Here is a 7069-nt window from a genome sequence, read left to right as displayed (position 1 = left end):
CGTGCAAGACAAAAATAATACTCCCACAATTTCAAAATAACTATCTACTTAAAATATAAAAATTTCTTTCAAAATATTTGTCTATATATTTATAATTTCAAAAGAATATTAAATGATATTTTTTTAATAACATTCTTATAGGGAGAATAAATGGTAAGAGATTAGTTTTTAATAAAATTGATTACATTTCTGTGTTTTTCTTTCATTTCTACAAACATTTATTTTGAAATTAATGAAATATAAATTAATAATATTTAATCCATGATATTTTATTAATTTACATAAAGATGCATTAACTAATCCATAAACTAATAATTTATCATTTCGAAGGAGATTTTTTTCCATTTAGATAATATACATTTCAGGATTTTTTTTCTAACATGAGTTATAAGACGCATTAATTTATCCTTTTTGAATGAAATAAAACTACATATCTACTATAGATAACAAAAATACTCGCCTCATGAGCACCCATTAAAATACTCGTAGTGAGTATCTGTAAAAATAGCTTATGGGTGGGAGCGGGTGTCATGATACCCGCATATTTATAAATTTATTTATTTAATTAAATAATTTATATATATATATATATATATATATATATATTATCTATTTTGGATTATTTTATAATGAATTTTATTGATTGAAATATATGATAAATTTAACATGTACATAAATTTTATTATTCATATAATAATTATTTTAAATTTTTTGATTATTGTAAAATATATAAATATATATTGAAACTTAAAATCTCGTGGGGTACTCGCAAATATCCACTACTCACGTGAGTACCTGTAGATAGTGCGAATATGAGTACGAGAAAGCACTACTCGTGCCCATTCTACCTCGTTGCCATCCCTAATATCTACACATGGAGTATGCATAGTTTGGATAAGGTTTGTCCCTTTCCTGTACATAACTCAAGATATGAAGACTAATTCAATCATAAATGTCGATCGAGTTAACTTTTAAATCAGGACTTGACTCTAGACACGATTAAATATAATCAATTTTCCCTTTTAGATAAAATCTTCTCATTATTAATTATAATATATATAATTTGACATATGAAATAATGTGTTTATAAATATTTTGTTAATAATTTACATATTTGTATATGTGATGAAAAGATTAGAGACTTAAAAACATATGAACAAAATCATATACAAACCGAAAAAATAGGTGACAATAACACAGTTGGGCTGGATATATTTGTCATAAATATTGATCTCTTATAATTTTAGAGTCTACCTCTCTCCTAAATCTGATGAAATATGACCATATACATATCTACTTATAGTCAAGGTAAAGTGGGTTAAACTGGTAGGGTCTTGGTCTATGAAGCATGGATTCATCAAACATCCTCACGTGTCGGTGTCCGACACGTATCTGACACGGATACGCTCGGATTCGCGAAGGATACGTATCCATAGAGTATCCAAAAATTAAAATAAAATAAATAAATATTAAGACACGTATCTGATGCGTTTTCAATAAAATATAGGATATATGGATTCATTTTCAGTAAAGTATAGGATACATAGATTTATTTCCAATAAAACATGATAAGATAGATTCGTTTCCAATAAAATAAAATAAGATAGTTTCGTTTCCAATAAAACAAGAAAAGATAAATTCGTTTTCATTAAAGTAGGATAAGATATATTTGTTATGGAGGGCAATGATTTTAGGATAGATTCGTTTTCATTAAAATAGGATAATATAGATTTGTTATGGAGGGCAATGATTTTAAATTTCCATTATATTTTTTACTTTGGATAATTTGATTTACACTTATAATTTTATCATATTTTATGTGTTTTTATTATTTTATACGCGTATCCCTGAACGTATCATATCCTGTATTTTGGAAAAAATGCGTGTCGACGTATCGGATACGTCTCGTATCTGACACACGTATCAGTATCTGTGCGTCATACGTTTTAGTCACCCTGAATGACATACAAAAAACAGAAGTTAATTATATAGAAAATCATTATATTTCTCTAATATATACAATGTATTTCTTAAATTAATTTAAAAATAAGAATAATTAACTAATATATAAGTATAATATTGAGAAAAATGATGTATACATTGAGAATGTAATAGTTTTTATACTGTCACTATACCATTCATTTTTAATCATTATTAAATTTTAATTAAAGGTAATGCAAATGAATTATCGATAATATATTAATTGTATATAAATCTTTACATTATCGATATATAAGTATTACAATCATAAAATGTTCAATTTAAATCATTGGATCTATAGATTCATTGTACAATAATACATTCAAGGTAGGTATCAATGATGAAGGAAACTAAAATTAACAACCTATACTAAGTTCTTGAAATCATACCTATCAATGATTTCATACATACAAAATCTTCATTGTTATTTTTGCAATTTAAGAGAGATATTAATTTATGGTATCAACATGACTACGATTTATATAAGAGTCTTCATAAAAACTACCATCTTATTAGTTTTTCTAAATGAATAATTTTGTAAATTCAATACAAAAAATATTCCTTTAGAAAAATTAATAATATACTAAATTTTAATTCTTAGACGTTGAACTGAATTAACATTTGAAACAAATCATCAACAATCCACAATACAATTGATAAATAGTTATAATTCCTAGTATAAAATCATTTAACTCACAAAACGATCCCCTAATCACTTATTGAAATAAAATCATGATATTTTATCAAATCAAAGATAAATAAAACCATACCTACTCACTTTATTAATAATCTCAATTTAAACTCTAAATCCAATAAATCATATATCACAATGGGACGCACCATGTGTAGGTAGTTCTTGCATGTTATCCTATTGGCACCTATTTACCTATATGCCCTTGCCTAGTAAGTACTTTTGGGTATCCAATAAAATTTCCAATTTAATTATAAATTTACAATTTTTAGTACAATTATAAAAATCTTATCATATCAATTAGTTCAACGAGAAAACCGTTGATGCAATTAAACCGGTTTGATGACATTTAAGAATAGTGAATATGTAATTATACCCATAGGTTAGTTATTGTCATTATTTTTACATTATCACCCATTTGAGTACTTCCCTCTAAGACACAGGAGTTATAATTTCTTTTATGGTGTCACAATCAACAAAATTACATTTTCAAGAAACTGGCCCACTGAAAGTGACCTTTATACAATGTTAATATTAAAATAATCATAACATAGGCATCCGTTTAATTCTAATCAAATCATTAACTAAACCATATGTTTAATTACAATCTAATAAATTCTTTAAAAAAAATAGTCTATACACCAATTATATATATAAAAGTTTATTTATATTATGTATATATCAATCATTTATATATTAGTTATTATTAACTCTGAAATAAAAATAATAGATGAAGATAATATGAAATTCTTACAAATTAATATTAATTGTTGGGCATTCATATACTAATCATCCCTACATAGGGAGTTAGTCCAATAATTATAATGGTCCCTTACCATAATAATATAATATAATATTTATATCAGTCATGTAATTATAAAGTTAATATTGATTAAATTATTTATATTAATCGAATTTTATTTAAATTATAAAATTATGAACATGATTTTATTTTTACCAAAACGTTATTAAGGAGTATTAAACATATAAACATTGTATTTGTTTATATTTCTAAAATATTATCATAAGTCACTCATTTTGTTTTAATAAAAAACGCAAGTGGAAATATTTATCACTTTGTTCGCTTTTCAACACTAATATTAATTTAATATATATATGTCTAATTTAACCACTATTAATTTATTTAATAATGTATGGATTAAAACACTATACTATCATACCAATATTATATGATAAGTTTGTTTGATGATTAATATAATATTAATAATATTGGTCCAACCACTTAATATTTGGACTCCTAGGATAGCTTTTCTACTTTGCTCTTATAAAGGACACCCCATATCTCACTCTTCACAATAATCTTTGCTACACAAACACCTATCATCTACATCCATTTTCTTCATAATTCATAATCATATATAGCACAATTTCATGTCATGTTAGGGAAGATATCCCAACAATGATCGGAAAGTTGTCGGAATTATTAGTCTCCGGTGGCCGAGCCGCCACGCTTTTTGACACCATAGGAAGCCCAAGAACCCCTATGGACATGAACATGAAGATGCAATCACCAAAGGGCCTAAAGAGCTATGACCTTGGTGGTGTTGGTCTAGGAATTGTGGTAGCTCTTGATAAGAAATCAAATGAAATTGGGCATGAAGTTTTGCCCAAACATGCTGTTTGTACATCAAACTTGAACCGATCTACACCAATCCCGGTTCATACCATAAAAAACCAACATGGGTTTTTTCAAAAGATAGTGAATGAAATTGATGTAGGAAGCTCAGAAGATTACACATATGTGACACATCATATGCCTAACAAAACCATCACTAAGGTTTACTATGATGGTGTTGAAGATGGAATTATGAGACATATCATAAACAACAACAACAACGTTGGTGTTTTCAGAAGAACCCCAACAACACCAATTATAGTTGAAGATGAACCATCATTTCCCACCTCAGATTTTCTCAGATCATGTCACCTATGCAGAAAGAAACTCCATGGCCAAGACATATACATATACAGGTACTAACTAATACAAAATCTTTAATTCTTGCTCAAAATTTGACTTTTTTTGTTATAAAAAATGGAGAAAACTTACTCCATAGACACTCTTGGTTCTAATATTTATTCATGAGCTTTTTCCTATTGTACTTGTATCTGTGTTTTAAATTACACTTCTCAATAACAGATGAGGTCAAGATATTGTAGATTTGGGTTGCAATATTGAAATTAAGTCCCCGTCAACTGAAATTGCAGTTGTATTAGATTACATTTTTTTGCAAACTTCTATAATTTTATTTTAGTACTATCAAGGGTATCCTATCACCCTATGGTAGGAAACTAATTCCTTTTGCGATATGTGACTGTCATTTCCAACAAATATTGTTCACAAGAATCAAACTATTGACTTTTTAATCATCTTGAAGATCTAGTGAGACCTTACACCACTATATCAACAACGTCTTGTTGATGCGAACTTCCATAATTGTGATAAATACAAAATAACCACGACCTTAATTTATAACAAGTAGGACTGATGATTATTCATATTTATTTTGGTTTATAGAGGAGAGAAGGCATTTTGCAGCATGGAGTGTCGTTCAAGGCAGATAATGATGGAGGAGCATAATGAGGTATGTAGATCAGAAGCTTCAAGATCTGTGGATTTATCAACTTCACCATACACAAGGGACCAAATGTTTTCAACTGGGATTATTGCACTTTAGCATCTAATATTTGTCTCTAGCCATATAACTATTATGCATGAGAATTGAGACACACCTTGGTTGTAACAAAGGTGGAAAATTTTTTATCAGAAAATTAATATAGACTCTCATATTTATGAGTACTATAATAAAAAAAAATTGGGGGAAAATAATTGTGAACTTGAGATCTCAATTGCACATGTTTTGTTTGTTCTGTTCATGAATTATTATTTCTTAAACAATAAACATGAACTAGTTTTGCAGCAAAAACAACAGGAACTAGTTCAATATTTTCTGATTGTTTCTGAATTCAAATTTTCTTTAAATTGTTTCTATATCCCTTTTGTCATGACTTTTCTTCAATTCAACCCAGAAACACTTAATTTTAGGGATATAAAATCATTTATGGATTTTCATTTAATAATTTAAACTTTAACTTTGGTTGAAGAAAATATAAATCATTTATGGATTTTCATTTAATAATTTAAAGTTCAACCATCATTTAATAATTTAAAGTTTAACTTTGGTTGAAGAAACTTCAAAATCATTTATGGATTTCCGTTTAATAATTTAAACTTTAACTTTGGTTGAAGAAAATACTTTACACCTCATCAATTTATTTATCATGTATGCTATTTTAACATTGTGATAATTTCTCAACCATTTTTACTTTTCTAAGAGTCCCTTTCTCAAAAAAGATAGTAAAAATATAAAGACAATTACTTATAGAAATGGATAATTTTTTGGGACTGATGTAATAATATAGTAAACTTTATATTACATTGAATAAATGTTTTTAATTTGGATTTATTTGAGACTTTTGTTATGTCATCCTTTAGACGAAATTTAATTAGTATTTCCAGTTTGGTCAAATTTTGATTTTCATGTTCTTTTGAAAATAACAGAGTTAATCTCCTTCATAATTCAAATGTTGTTGGTTCTAGTTATTTAATTGATAATTTTTACATGTTCGATGTGTCGCAAACAAATTCATGTGGTAAAAAGTGTAAATTAAGTAAGAATTTAACCACCTTATAGAACAAGCGTTTATGTCATATATATATATATATATAAACAAAGAATTTACTTACTAGTGTAGGATGAAATTCTTGGCCTTTTGAATTTTTCAGATTTGAAACTACTCCAATAATATAAAATAATGTTCAAAATGTTGTTCCAGATAACAATGAGGTTCACCTTCAAGCATTTATAGAGAAAATTCCGCAACCTCAAGGAGTGTAAATTTCATTAAATAGATCAACTAGTAAGAACATAAATGCAATCACAAATGATTATATTGTACTTTTTCAAGAACATGAAGAAGACATTATTATATTAACAAAGGATGACTCATTCAATTTCTGTCAAGCTATGAAAAGTTCTAATTTATCTCAAAAGTGGATTGGTGTCATGAAAGATGAGATGAATTGTATGCATGATAATGGTATTTGGGATCTTGTCAAATTACGTGAAGGCGCAAAACCTATTGGGTGAAAAGAAATATTTAAAACCAATAAGGATTCAATGTAATATTCAGAGATATAAAGTTCGTTTAGTGTCTAAAGGCTACACTCAAAAAGAATATATTGACTATAAATGAACCTTCTCTCCATATCTTCAAAGGATTCTTTTAGAACAATATTAACACTAGTGGCTCATCTTAATTTAGAGCTCCATCAGATGGATGTCAAGACTACATTTCTAAATTGAGACATTGAAGAAA

The 7069-nt window shown here is 27.1% G+C and overlaps 1 pseudogene; it reads left to right on the top strand.

Moving 5' to 3' along the window:
- The first annotated feature begins 3953 nt into the window (after window positions 1-3953).
- On the top strand, window positions 3954-5764 carry LOC109340479 (annotated as a pseudogene).
- The last annotated feature ends 1305 nt before the right edge of the window (window positions 5765-7069 follow it).

The sequence above is a fragment of the Lupinus angustifolius genome, unplaced genomic scaffold (assembly GCF_001865875.1).
Source record: "Lupinus angustifolius cultivar Tanjil unplaced genomic scaffold, LupAngTanjil_v1.0 Scaffold_181_13, whole genome shotgun sequence".
NCBI classification, from domain to species: domain Eukaryota; kingdom Viridiplantae; phylum Streptophyta; class Magnoliopsida; order Fabales; family Fabaceae; genus Lupinus; species Lupinus angustifolius.
This window is presented reverse-complemented; position numbering and strand designations above follow the sequence as displayed.